The sequence below is a fragment of the Convolutriloba macropyga genome, chromosome 5 (genome assembly GCF_964194025.1).
Source record: "Convolutriloba macropyga chromosome 5, txConMacr16.3, whole genome shotgun sequence".
NCBI classification, from domain to species: Eukaryota; Metazoa; Xenacoelomorpha; order Acoela; family Convolutidae; genus Convolutriloba; species Convolutriloba macropyga.
This window is the reverse complement of record NC_134472.1, coordinates 12,387,178-12,402,641: the sequence shown is the minus strand read 5'-3', so window position 1 is coordinate 12,402,641 and position 15,464 is coordinate 12,387,178. Positions and strand designations below refer to the sequence as shown.

Genomic DNA, 15,464 nt, shown 5'->3' with positions numbered 1-15,464 from the left:
AAAATGTTGTAGTGTATCAATACACGCTTCATATATTTGGGGCTAAAGACTCGCCCACATGCGCTAACTATGCATTGCAACGCGTGGCCCGAGACATTAAAACTGACTGTCAAGGGTATAAAGAAGGAAGAACTCATCGACACAAAAGTGGATCAATTGACTGTCACACCTCATAAAGATCAAGACTTCGAAGCATTCACTGGACGTGCCTATGTGAGGGGAACATTAAATGTAGTTTCCGAAATCATTGACGATAAATCCACGCAAGAAACTTTCTCACATCTGGCCGTCTTAGATCCAGTAAAATATAGCTATGGAAACATTGAGATGATACTTGGACAGGATGTATACCATGCCATCCGTCCATTAGAGTACTTTGCAGCTGACGAAAAGTGCTCCCCGTTCGCTGTTCGCTTGCCCATAGGTTGGGTGTTAAGTGACCCACTTCCGTCATGCTCAAGTTTAGTCTCAACTTGTTTCAAAGCCCATGTCGAACAAGATTATGAATTAACCTGACAAGTTAATTCTTGGTATGACATGGAATCGTACGACGCGTACAAGCAGGTTGACCCACGATCCCCAACGGATGTTCGCGCGCAAGAAAAGTTTGAAACCACAACTCTCCAAAAAGACCAAAGATACAATGTAGGTGTGTTATGGGATGATGACAACAACCAGATCCGGAATAACTACTTTCCGTCACTGGTACAGCTCAAGTCTCTCGAAAGGCGGCTCTCAAGAGATACAACATTGAATTAAAATTACGCAAAGACTATCTGTGAAGACCTGGAAAAGGGTTACGTAATTCAAAGCCTAGATGCTCAAATGGTTGGATAAGGAGTGGTACCTACCACTTCATCCTGTAATCAACCGGGAACGTGCGTAGGGTACTAAATGGTGCATCAAAGTTCCACGGTATTTCTTTGAATAAATCTTTGCTCTCTGGCCCCGACCTGCTCCAAAACCTAATCCATGTGCTACTTAGGTTTCGTCAACATCAATTCGCTTTGTCCACAGATATCAAGGGTATGGTCCTACAAGTGGGTGTCCCGGACTGGGACCAGCCATCACTGCGTTTTTTGTGGCGGGAGGACCCCACAAAAATGTTGTAGTGTATCAATACACGCTCCATATATTTGGGGCTAAAGACTCGCCCACATGCGCTAACTATTCATTGCAACGCGTGGCCCGAGACATTAAAACTGACTGTCAAGGGTATAAACAACGAAGAACTCATCGACACAAAAGTGGATCAATTGACTGTCACACCTCATAAAGATCAAGACTTCGAAGCATTCACTGGACGTGCCTATGTGAGGGGAACATTAAATGTAGGTTCCGAAATCATTGACGATAAATCCACGCAAGAAACTTTCTCACATCTGGCCGTCCTAGGTCCAGTAAAATATAGCTATGGAAACATTGAGATGATACCTGGACAGGATGTATACCATGCCATCCGTCCATTAGAGTACCTTGCAGCTGACGAAAAGTGCTCCCCGTTCGCTGTTCGCTTGCCCATAGGTTGGGTGTTAAGTGACCCATTTCCGTCATGCTCAAGTTTAGTCTCAACTTGTTTCAAAGCCCATGTCGAACAAGATTATGAATTAACCTGACAAGTTAAGTCTTGGTATGACATGGAATCGTACGACGCGTACAAGCAGGTTGACCCACGATCCCCAACGGATGTTCGCGCGCAAGAAAAGTTTGAAACCACAACTCTCCAAAAAGACCAAAGATACAATGTAGGTGTGTTATGGGATGATGACAACAACCAGATCCGGAATAACTACTTTCCGTCACCGGTACAGCTCAAGTCTCTCGAAAGGCGGCTCTCAAGAGATACAACATTGAATTAAAATTACGCAAAGACTATCTGTGAAGACCTGGAAAAGGGTTACGTAATTCAAAGCCTAGATGCTCAAATGGTTGGATAAGGAGTGGTACCTACCACTTCATCCTGTAATCAACCGGGAACGTGCGTAGGGTACTAAATGGTGCATCAAAGTTCCACGGTATTTCTTTGAATAAATCTTTGCTCTCTGGCCCCGACCTGCTCCAAAACCTAATCCATGTGCTACTTAGGTTTCGTCAACATCAATTCGCCTTGTCCACAGATATCAAGGGTATGTTCCTCCAAGTGGGTGTCCCGGACTGGGACCAGCCATCACTGCGTTTTTTGTGGCGGGAGGACCCCACAAAAATGTTGTAGTGTATCAATACACGCTTCATATATTCGGGGCTGAAGACTCGCCCACCTGCGCTAACTATGCATTGCAACGCGTGGCCCGAGACATTAAAACTGACTGTCAAGGGTATAAACAAGGAAGAACTCATCGACACAAAAGTGGTTCAATTGACTGTCACACCTCATAAAGATCAAGACTTCGAAGCATTCACTGGACGTGTCTATGTGAGGGGAACATTAAATGTAGGTTCCGATATCATTGACAATAAATCCACGCAAGAAACTTTCTCACATCTGGCCGTCCTAGATCCAGTAAAATATAGCTATGGAAACATTGAGATGATACTTGGACAGGATGTATACCATACCATCCGTCCATTAGAGTACTTTGCAGCTGACGAAAAGTGCTCCCCGTTTGCTGTTCGCTTGCCCATAGGTTGGGTCTTAAGTGACCAAATTCCGTCATGCTCAAGTTTAGTCTCAACTTGTTTCAAAGCCCATGTCGAACAGGATTATGAATTAACCTGACAAGTTAAGTCTTGGTATGACATGGAATCGTACGACGCGTACAAGCAGGTTGACCAACGATCCGCAACGGATGTTCGCGCGCATGAAAAGTTTGAAACCACAACTCTCCAAAAAGACCAAAGATACAATGTAGGAGTGTTAAGGTATGATGACAACAACCAGATCCAGAATAACTACTTTCCGTCACTGGTACAGCATACTTTCCGTCACTATGCATTGCAACGCGTGGCCCGAGACAACATAGGTCAGTGCCCCGAAGCAATCAATGCAGTCCGAAAAAACTTTACATGGACGATTTCTTGGAATCGGTGGAGTCGCCTGAGAAGGCTCTCAAAAAACGGAAGGTGTTGGTGCATCTTCTCCATTTAGTTGGGTTCAAACTTACTAAGTTTGTAAGCAATGTACCAAATCTGGCTGATCGAATTGATGGGTTACTTCAGTCAAACGAACCAAAAAAAATCGCCTCATCTAAGGAGGATTCTTTGCATGCGCGTGGGTTGAAATGGGATCACAACAATGATACCCTAGATGTGAGTCGAGGTACCTCCAGTACAGTAACTAAATCTTTAACACAACGCTTGGTATTGAGCCTAGTGTCCAAGGTATTTTATCCCATCGGCCTAGTGGCACCATTTACCGTTGGTGCCCTATTGTTACTAAAGGATATCTGGCGTGTCAGCGATCAGCATTGGGATGAAGAGTTACCAAAAACACGGTTGAAAGGTTCCTCGAATGAAGTGTGAAACTACCCAAGCTTGCCAAAATCACTATACCAAGGAGCTACTTTTCCGGAAAATTTGAACACCTGGAACTACACATAATGGGCGATAGTTCTCAAGAGGTCTTCAGCGCTGTTGCATTTCTCCGAGCTCAAGTAAACGCTTCTTGTGGGCCCAAAAAAATAGCTAAAGAGCTTGCCTTTGTCCTGGGTAAAGCTCGCGTAGTACCTATGAAAGTGATGACAATTCCAAAGCTAGAGCTGCAAGCTGGCCTCGGTTGAAACAAGCCATCTGTCGAGCCCTTACTGTGCATGTTAAAAAAGTTTTTATGTGGGCCAATAGCACTACTGTCTTGAACTAGCTTAGCTCCACGAGCAAGCAGTCAATATTTATTGCAAACCGTGTATTTGAGTTACTGAAAAAAACTAGCGTTGACGAATGGAACCACGTTGCCTCATGCGATAATCCTGCAGACGCCGGTTCTCGTGGTATGTCCGCTGAGGTTTTGCAATCAAGTAGCTGGGTGTTGGGTCCTGAATTCTTAAAACCGGAGCAATTCCCGTTCGAAGTAATGAAAAAGTTAAGAAACATCAAACTTTGGATAGTAACTAAGGAAGTTGATGAAACCAATACATCATTGACCCCATCTGTAACCATGTCAATTAGGGAACCGCGCCCGCAACTAATTTCCTTCGATAAGAACAGATCTTATCAAAAGTTGCTACCGATAACAGCGTACGCACTCCACCTGTTACCTTCTCACGAATGTTACCTTAATGCCAATGATAGCATTATAGACCCCACGGAGCTGACGAAGCCTAGCGTCATCTCCAGTACCTCATGCAAAGGGAACCATTTAATGTGGAGAGAAAAGATCTCCTCGAAAACAAATCCGTCAAACACAGCAGCCGCTGTTCTCCTATCGTTCTCAACGCAACATATGCATTTGTAAAGTTGGTCCTTGGGCACACCCACGTTAAACCTCATCACCTAGGTATTGACTACCTGCGGGCTAAAGTACAAGAACGTTACACCATCCTCAAATTACGATCCTCACTGCGTTCAGTTAAATCCAACTGCGTCACGTGCAGAATGTTATGCGCTGCCACTATTCCACCCATCATGGCTGACCTCACAGTAGAAAGACTCGCATACCAGTCTCCTACCTTCACGAAGACGGGGGTCGACTACTTCGGTTCGTTTTACGTTTCTGTACGCAACACTACCGAAAAGAGGTGGGGTTTTCTTTTCACATGCTTTACAACTCGTGCCGTTCAGGTTGAAATCGTTCCGTCCATGGACGCCAGTTCGTGTATAATGGAAGTGGAGCGGTTTGTCTCCGTCGGGGTATAACAGCCAATAATTGGTCGGATAATGGCACTAACTTTGTTGGTGCGGAAAAAGAACTACGCGAAAACATCGATAAGTGGAACACCATCAACATCGCCGTGGAACTTGCCCACAAAGGCATTTGGTGGAGGTTCAACCCAAGGTGGCATCTTGGAGAAGATAATATGTAGTTTTAAGCGCATACTTTACACAATCCTTGGAACACGTTGCCTCACATATGAAGTTTTAAGTAACACTTTTTGTCTGGTCGAACAAGCATTTAATTCACGTCCGTTAACGCCCGTAAGCGCCGACCCATCCGACCTTGGCGCATTAACACCTAATCTTGTTCTCCTCGGTAATCAAGCACGTAGTCATCCTTCCATCATAGGCGTAGATGAGTGTTACCACCGTAAGCGTTTCGCCCGCGCGCAATCTTACGCTAACGCTATTTGGTCTCGTTGGATCAAAGAGTACATCCCGACACTGAACCGATGTTCTAAGTGGCAAACGCCTGCCGAGCAACAACTAAAGACTGACGACTTATTTTGTGTAGTTGAGGAGACCAATCCTAGAAGATACTACCCTACTGCTCGGATCACTGATTTCTGTTCCGATTCATTCCTGTATGATACGTTTGTTTTTATTAAGAGATGCTATGAAATCAATGAAATTTTTAAAGAAACTGCGATTAAGGTTGAACATTCGATCCAATAGAGTTTTTCTTTGAATTTCACATAAATACATTATAGTAGAAAAAAGCTACGTAGAGCACAATCTGTGAGCATTATTAAGTGTTATTTTTGTTTAAAACTTTCTTTTCTTGCTAAAGCGGGAAGAAAAACGGTAAATTTTAAATTTTAAACGCGTCTTCACTTTTTCTCTGCTTCCACAGAAAAATAGGTTACACTGCTTTGATAATTTATTGCTTGCCACTCGATTGAAAATGTCCAAATCTGATAGTCAAAACAAGAATAACTCAGCTTAAGAACCAAATAGCAGTATCAAGGTATTAAACAGTATGCATGCAAACTACAACAAAAGTGTGACACGCTCAGGGCGTCTATTGCGAAGGATTTGTTCCTGTTGTTCGGAGAAATGAAACGAGATTTCTTGGCAACATTTTGAGTGTGCAGACGCAATCACCTAATTCTTGGGGTAAAAAACATCAGATGAGCGGATTTAGATGATCAAACACGCTAAAGGTTCTAGTTCGCTTAGAATCATTTAAAACTACGAAAAAGTGTTGTATTCTCAAAAGCTTATTTTTCAACAAGATGATACTTCTGTCTATAAAGCAAAGAGTTCTTCAATGAAGAGGAGCGGTAAGTACTGGAATGGTGCAAATAGTCCCAATTTGAATCCGATTGAAAATTTATGGGCAACTGTTAAGCAAAAATTACAGGAACCCAGAGTTCTCTATGAACAATTGGAAGAAAAATAGTCAAAACCTTGACTCAGATGACCTTAAAATTTTGTCTGAAAAATATAAAAGCTGCCTGCAATATATTAGAAAATCTAAAAGTTACTTCCCGTTAAAAGAAAACTGATTTTAACTCAAAATGTATTATTCGATTGAAAATTCTCTTGGTGTACCTACCTTTTTGGTACTTTGGTGTAGGTTTCAGCTACTTTCACGAAATGCCTTTTGTATTTAAGAACACTGGGAAATTTATTAATTGTTTTGTAAATATTTTAACTCCAATATCTATTTAATAGCTACATAGGAACGAATCACACAAAATTTGATAAATTTTTAACCCGAAGAGTTTTGGTAAACAAAAATAAACAGAAAATCGCGCCCGTCAAATTGATGGCTTTTCATCTCAAGCTCTATGTCTATGAAAAAAAAGAAAAACTTTCAATTGAATTTAAAAAAATTACTACTCTAACAAAATGAGTTATGATAAAGTGCTGTAAGCTGATAGTGCTTTTTCGTCGTTTGGTTGAAAAAGAATGAAATCAGTTCTATTTGAAGTACAGGGTCTTAACTGTCCTCAAAAGAGAGTAATTTGAAGATTAGCAAAGTTGATTATTACACAACTGTGATGATGTTCCTTTGTTGTCGATGAATTTTTTTGGATAAAATTAGGTTTGAATGACTCCTTATGGAGGTATATATGAGCCCAATTTAGGTGTTTACGTCGATAGCTAAAATATAAAATATATAAAACAAAATATATCGTTTTAAAATATATCAGAGATTTTGTCACCTTTTTCATCTTATTTCTGTCAGTCGGTAGCTTAGTTTCATCAATTATAAATTGCATTTTCTATCTGTTAAAAAAATCGAATTGATTTTAACTAGGATTTTAATGCTCAGACTGGTTTTTTACTTTGATTCTACTAGTTCTGATTTAAAAATTCTTGATTTTGGAGTAATTGCCCAAATTTGAGATTAAATTTTGGTTTATCGCCAGATTTAAACAGAACCTATTGGCATTACACGCAATCCCAATTACACATTTGAAAATTTTGATTAGTTAATATGATATAGCATTGACTTTTATGGCTTGCACACTGATTTTCTAGCAAATTCTTTTCGATTTTTTTTGGTTGACACTAATTTTCAATTTCTGTTTAGTCGAAGATAGTATGGACAATGAAAGTCCCAATGGCTTCCCATGGAATTTTGATGAATTCTATTTTTTTTCAGCTTATAGCTAGTGGTTTTCATTAAATATTTTTCAATAATTCAAACTTATTTTTTAACTTTATTTTTTTGTTACCTCGCCTGATACCTTGCCTGATGCTTTGCCTCACTAGGGCTAAATAACTAATTCGTTTGAGTGGGAATATGTGTGATGCTTTTTTGACTTTTGAGCTGTTGAAGAATAGACATTAATATTTGCTGTTGTTTTTTTTTTGAGCTCGGCGTGTGCCTTTTTTTAGTATACTCGGTAATGACATATCTCATCTGCGCTCTAAAGTGGCATTACTTACTTCGTTTAATGGTTGGAGTTTAAAATTAGATTTTTATTCATACACCAATTGCTTTTTGAAAATAATAAAGTTTTGAAAGTTTAAGTAAATTTTTTAAACTTTTAAAACTTTTTGAAATTAAGTCAAAAATTTTGATGAGCAGGGTCGATAAATAATGTACCGAGCTTCCTTGTTTAATTTTATGCTTAAAACAAATTTTGCTTAAGGACATTAGTAATTAAAAAATTTTTTTTCAGAAAAGGGATGGTAAGAAACTGACAAACTTACAACTTCTTGTCATAAGAAAGTTTTTCAAAACTGGTTATTAATTCGTCAAATACTATTTTTTTAACATTAGATATTTAAGCCTCAATTTGAATTTCACAAAATAAAAATGCAAAAAAGAAACAAAATGGAATTCTCAAACAGTACTTTTTCGACTTCTATCGAAGTTTGAAGCATGTTAGGGTAGAAAATATTATATCATTGCGCATATTGCCTAACAAGAAGTTATTATTGATCAAAACGAAAACATTTTTTTCCCAATATCTATGAAAAATTGTTGCGTGTTAAACGTATCAGCAAATATTTCTTGAAATAAAGAATTTTGTAAATTATTAGCGCATATACGAATCAATAACATAAATGAAAAAAAGTACCTAATGCAAGTTTTTTTTCAATTGTCTTTAGAATTGGTATGGTACCGGCAGACACACAAAACTAGATTTATCTGATTAAATTTCGCTGGGTGTCTCTACAATCTTTTTAAATTCTGTTTGTAAGATTTATGAGGTTTTCGAGATTTAAAAAAGTAGATTAAGTAAAAAAATAAAAGATATTTTGTTGAAGTTAACTGGTTCCTTAAACCTAATATATAGTTAAATTTTACTGTTTTTAATAGAAAAACATAGTTTGGATCTGGTGCAAATAAACTGCCCTAGTCGAACTCCGACGCTTATCTTGCAAGATCTTGCAAGATAGCCGTCGGTATTAGACTAGGGTGATGCCGTATCTATCAAATCGTTCTCTTAGATGAAAGTTTAAAATGTGTACAGCCTCCTACAGTATTAAAGTTAAATGTTCCTTATACACGGTCTAGTCTTAAATAAATCAATTCTATTTGAGCCGTTTTGCAATTTTTTTGGTCTACGGCTATCTGCACATAAGGTTCATAGTCAAACATTCGAGGCACTATAACAGCCCGGCTCTTTTGTTTCGAATATTTTGATCAATCAATCTAATTTGAAAAAAATAGTCCAGAGTAGCAAAGGAAGAGTCAAATAATCAAATGTGCCCGAATTTTCGAAAAATTGAGATTTTGCCAAAAGACACCCAAATCTTATCAGCTCGCCGCAATAATATTGTTCAGCATGTTTTTTTTCTGACATTTTCTAAAAACCATCACGGATAGTAACCGTGAAAAAGAGTGATGATGTGGACATGTGTGACGAGGGATGCGGAAAAGGGTGACAAAATGATGTCACTGTTGTTCAAGCTTGCTCAAAAACAGGCATCGTGGTAAATTATGACGTATATATATAGACAATTGAAATGAATTTGCTCACTGTCACAATTTTCACACATGAATAAAACCCCTAAGCTTAAAACATGGTCAATAAGAGTGACAAATTCGAGTAAATATACTCGGGTAAATGTAACTTTTGCAAACGTAATGAAAAATTGTTTCCAAAGGTCATTTCCGCTGCGTCAGAATTATGTAATCAATTTTGAGCAGCGACACTTTGTCTTTGCAGAAAGGGAGCAAGGCTTTCAGCTGACAACTCAAAATCGTTTTTGGAACAATTAGCAGTTAATTGAATGGAGAGAAAAACAGGTACGTACGAATTTGTTGCGTACATTAGTTTAATGCAAAAACTCAATTGGCGTAAACTAATGGACATTATAATTGTTTACTCTAGCTGCCTTACTGTCAGTAATTTAACTAACCTAATAAAAAAGTAATTGCGATGTTTCTTAGACTAATAAATTTTTCCTTGTGATTTTTTTTAGTCTGACGTAAGAACTAAAAAAATTAGTACTAAATTGTTCAAAGGATAGCGTTGAACTTTTTGAATAAGATTTTTTAAGAAATGACTTGTTACCATCCCTCAACTAAGTTACCTGCTTTTCTGCAATTTACTTATTATATTGTTAGTTGACTAAAAGATTCTTCACAAATGTATAAGGCCAATTGATTAACATTTTGCTGCACTCTGATTTTGCTGTGATAGAAAAAATATTTGATATCTATACAAAAAACAGGTGAAAATTAATCAACCAGAAAACATATTAAGCAGCAGTTTTGAGGAAGTATCGGTGAGGTTATCCATTTTTTGGCCTCTCTAAAGAACATCACGTTTACTTACAATTTTACCCATTTAAAAAGAATAACCCGAAAAAATTTTTTCAAATTCAAATTTAAAACTGTTCTGCTAAATTGTTTGCAAATGAACAGTATTTTACAAGAAGTGAACTTTAGCCCCTCCTCCTAATTTTCAACTTCAATACGTTGGCTATTTGCAACAATGAGAAAATGGAGTCAAGAAACTTCTTTCTTCATTGGAGACAAGTTATTACAACTTTTAGTTACAGTTAGTTTGTCTTTTGTCTTTAAAGCTTAATTATTGAAAAGCTGCCTGTTTTTTTTTAAAGAAGACGAACAACTGACGCCAGCTTTGAATAACCATATTATTTGTTCTCACAGGTGAAAACAAATAATTGCTTTTGTGGATTTTGTTTTCATATATTGAGAACAATTAAATTGAAAAGAGGTAAAATTTTTATTAAAAATTTATATTTCTGTTTTATTAACTTCTTCTCATACTTAACCATATTAAGCTTCTCGGAAAAGCATCGAAAACAAACTCCTGAGTTGAAGCTGCTTGGATTTGCAGCGCAAAAAAACAGGAACTGATTCTACAATTTTCTTCAGCTTTATGTCACCCAAAACTTATATCAAGCTATCTTATTAGAGTTGTCCCTTTTGTATCGCTACAATTTAAAATAAAGCAAGTTTCGTTCTTATAATGCTGTGAAATTTTTTTAAGATTCTGTGATTAATTAATGGATAAGTTGGACGCTTGAATAAAAAATCCGCGATTTTTTTCCAAAGATGAATGTTTAAGGCATGTGACAAGTGCGTTGATTCCAGGTAGATCATGCCGTAAAAACGGGGAAAGATGCCAGTCCTCCAACTTCTTGCCGGGAAATTGCAAGGACTGAGAGGAAAATAACACAGTTGCTTTTGCTTGCTATCAAATTTGGCTGGGCTCTTACAGATCACACAATACGGGATCTCTTTATGTATGCCAGTCAAACTTGACAAAAGATATAACAAATCGAAGGCAAAGATATATGCCTAAGACCTGTCTGTGCTATAAGTCTCAATTTAAAATAGTTGGGGGGGGCTGAAAGTATTTAATTTATAAAAGAGTAAATATAAAATTACAGCTTACTAATTACCAGTTGTGTAGTGGTGAAATGGAGGTGAGCTGCTGGGCGATCGTTCACTTGGGTGTTTCTTCAGTTATGTTATTTGTCGAAAAAGAAAGTTATAAAATTAAATCTGGAATTATTTGTCTAAGTTATCAAACAATTTTGTTCGACTATTTTATTGTTAAAGTGAAGTTAAATTTTGAGAAAAATGAAAGCAGTTGTCTGCTGCTTGCTTCTGGGAGTGATTTCTGTCTCTCTAATTTTATTCCGTCCCACTTCGCTGAGAGAAACAATTAATTCCTCTCAGCTCCGTTTGGGCCGATAGGGAGCGAATCACAAACTCACGTTCATAGTGAGGTGCTTCTTAATTTTCCTATTGGCCGAGAAGGCAAGAGAATTAACTCTTTTTTATCTCACGGAGAAATTATTGAAACTCCAAAAAATAGTAAAAATCTAAAAAGCTGAGAGCATCAATTTTTGATTTCGTAGGCGCCTGTTTTCTGCTTTTCCCCTCTTCTAAAACCGCAACAATTATGGTTTTCTTGGGGGCTTTTTATGAGACTCTATTGTCTTTTCCCCTGAAGCAATCTGCTTCATCTTTATTGAACTTGGGGGGAAAGATCTGAATTGCAACTGTCAAAAGCAGAAGTAATTTAAATCAAAAGAAACTGTGGTTTTACAGGCCGCCTACGTTCAACAACGTACATTTTCTATCCTGGATATAAGCGAGGAGATCCAGGCCTAAGGTTGTGTTATTTAAATAAGTCGAACTGAGTTGTTTAAATACTTGTGTACTGGTAGTCTTAACAAGCGTTAGTTCGTTTAGCGCGCGGCAAAAGAATGGTTAATTAGCGCCTAAATACGTTCGCTCTAATGCGGGATTAATTATCCGTTCATTTGTAACGGCTCTCGTAATACTACAGCTCACCCCGATTTTTAAGATAGAAAAGAAAATGATAAAAAAAAGAAATATATTGCATCGTATATAATTTTATTGCGCTTGAGACATATAAATGAGTTACTACAAGTTCTGACAGTTATGAAATTAATCGCAAAGGGCGACAATGGTATGCTATAAAATTAATCGCAAAGGGCGACAATGTTGTGCTGTATTATTCAAAAAATTCTGGGGACAAAATGACTGGGCTTGGTACTGGACTGTTTCCGTCGTCCATGATATCAACAACTTCCACTACTTCATTTCCATCTTCATGCTTTTCTGTATTTGATAGTTCCTTGATTATCCTTTTTTGTTTTCGGTTCTTCTTCTTGAGTTTCGTCAATTCAGAGTTGAGTTGCTGTACTTTTTCAACCAGTTTTTTGTTCTCGACTCCTAAATTCTGATTGGCTGTAGTGATTTCTAAATGCTTTCTTGCATACACTTTGTTAATTTCTTTAACATTACTTTCCTCCAATTTTTTTACTTGCTGGGAGACGATGTACTGCCTCCGCCAATAGTCATCGCTTGTTACTTTCTCCTTTTCACTGTTCTGCATTTGTAATCTTTCAAATCTAATTTGTAGCTCCTGCAATTCGGTTTCTTTAACAATTAACTCCTGTCGGAACTTGGAATTCTCCGAAATTAGTGAAGCTTGGGTGACTTCTTCGATGGCGTCGGGAAGGCAGTTAAGTGGGCATAGGGGAAGTTGACATACGAGTCCAGCTGATTGTTTCTGGCGAGGTAAGTGTTCTTTTGGGTATCTCTGTCTTTTATTCTCCAGACGTTTGTTGCTTCTGGTAAGGAGAACTCTTTCAAAATAGGCAGGTTTTCAGTTTTCGCAAGAAATTTTTCGCCGGTTGAAATGTTCTGAACCTTAACTTTGTCAGAGATTCTGAACTTATTGGCTTGCATTTTCAAAGTATACTTCAAGTTCGTCACAAATCTGGGGTTCATGGGATTTACAACGTTTTCCCTAATTTTCTGAATTTTCAAGCAATAGGGGATGTCCTTTCGCTCTTTGTCACTAATGAGGTCATCTATATTTGCCATTTTTCTTATCTTCTCTGCGTGACTGCTTTGTTGATTTCCTGGTGCTGGTCTCTTTCGATCGACTATCCAATTGTTTTGCGGATCATATTGACTCGAAGTTGATGGAGGTGCAATGGTTGTAGTAAATGGAGGCTTTGAGAAAATAGGAGGCTGGGAAGAATGGGTTTGTGTTTGTTCTTGTTGTGTTGTTAGTTGTTGATGTTGATTGGGGATTACTACGCTTGCGAGTGTGGGTCTGGTAGTCATTGTGAGTGTTTCCTTGTGGGTGATCTAAAATATTTTGATTTTGGTTAGCCTGTGTCATCAATATCACACATTATGGCTTCTTTTCAAGTTTGCAATTGTATTGCTAATATAAAATGTATTCTATTGTAAAAATGTTTTTGTAAGGTTTTGTTGCAAACTGCTTTACTTAAAAATTATAATGCTAAATGCATTTGGTATTAAAGTTTGGTATAAGGGTTTTTGTTTTGCTAAATGCAAAGTTAACTTTAATAAAGGAGGGGGGGCAATAATAAAAAAGTTTTTATACTTATGCCAGGCGGGCAGCCCTGGCACAAGTACGTCTTTCTCCGCTGTCCGGAGGTGTGAGTCTTGGGGCGTGCGTCACACTAACACGGCTGCAACGACCCGTGCAGCTGGGGAGACAAACTTGCTGAGTTGAAAGAAAGAAATTTTCCGGGTCATTTTTGGAATTTTCAGTTATCGTGTTAGTGTTCTGAATTATTTAGGTTCAAAAGCCAGGGGGGCAGGCTGGAGAAAGCTGAGGTAACCCCTTCCCGAGGAAAAGTTAAAAGAGAGAAAAAAAGATCGTTTGGGCTTGAGTGTTTTTGGTTTATTAGACAACGTCGTCTAAAAAATTTTTGCAAATGGGACATCTTGTCAGCTTATTTATGCACACTCGACAGAATCGGTGTTTTTCATGTCGGGAAAAATGTGGGTGTTTTGTTACTCCTAATTCTGTTTTCATTTTTTTGCATAAATTGCAATGAAAGTAGGATGTGATCAGGACGGGAAGACAAGGTCGAAGACAAATGGGACATTTAGGGTTTGGGTATCTTTTAAAAAGTGCCTTTCTGCAAGGAATACATACATAGTGAGGATTTTCTCTGGGAAATTGTTTATGCAGTTTTTCTACAATAACGGGTTTCCGTGAACATATGGGGCAGATAATGTCCTTATGGGGATAGAACCAACGGAAACCGTCGAATAGGGATTGTGAAAGACCCATAGAGTGACTGTTCTCTTATTTCCCTTAGATAGAAACAGGAAAATCTTTGAGAAACTGCAGTAGGATGAGATTAATGAGAAGCGATATGGCAAGCAAGGTAATTAGGATTATGATAAATATTTTTGTGGATAGGTCTAGATTGGTCATTTTTATTATCTGGAGAAAATTTGGCGAACTGCGGAAAGGAGGTAGTTATTAATAAAAAGGGATATTGCCAATGCGCATAAGAGAACAAACAGAAGAATAAACAATGTTATGGGTTGCATTTTGTCAATTGAATGAGTAGTGCAGAACCAAGGTGAAGGAGGTGACTTGCTCCTGGTAAAAACTGAGTTGAATTAGGGATATCGATTGGATTAAAAATAAAACTAGAGAAAGAAGTAAAATTTTGGATGTTCTTGGACGCATTTTAGATTATGTGGTTGTTTTTTTCGCAACGAGGGCATAATTTATAATCTTCTACGCAAAATTTACAAAAGTTGACGGGCTTATGATCACTGTGATGAAACGTTTTTGCAACAGAGTATTGAAATCTTGTTTGTTTGCAAATATCACATTGAAACCAGTTAAAGATTGAAAAGATAACATTAAATTTAGAGCATTTTGGACAAAAATCATAGCCCATATCTTTTATAACATATTGGTAACAGAGTAGACACATTACGTGGGGTATTTCGTTAGGGGGATTTTCGTGTAATTTCTTGAAAACAATTGTTTCGCGTCTGCAGCATAAACAAATTAATGAGACCGGTTTGGATTCTATAGTATTGGTTTCGTTGTCAATTGTATTCATTTTTGGAAGATTGTTATTGGAGGGGATTATGGGACTGGTATGGTTGGAGGATTTGGTTGTTGATTATTTTGGGATTTTATTGTTTGGTCTATTACTAATATAACTATTAACATCAAAAAATTGAAAGGAATACTTACAACAACGAGGAAAACGGTTAAAACAAAGGAGAAGGCTGCTGCAATAATCATGAGGGCCATTAATAAAAAATCAAGTACTTTGGGGATAAACATTTTGGATAATTTGTGAAGGTAGTTTTGAATCAAGGATTTTACCACGGGTTGTTTGGGTCAATTGTTTGTTTGCATAAGGGGCATTTAGTAGCTGTGAAG

The 15,464-nt window shown here is 37.7% G+C and overlaps 1 protein-coding gene across 1 annotated transcript in view; it reads left to right on the top strand.

Annotated features, from left to right (window-relative positions):
* Window positions 1-9,456: 9,456 nt before the first annotated feature.
* Window positions 9,457-15,464, top strand: part of LOC142339805 (uncharacterized) — a 92,052-nt gene continuing 86,044 nt past the window's right edge. Inside the window, exon 1 of the mRNA XM_075390089.1 lies at window positions 9,457-9,520. The gene's annotated coding sequence lies outside the window, so the exon portion shown is untranslated. The remainder of the gene's footprint in view (window positions 9,521-15,464) is intronic.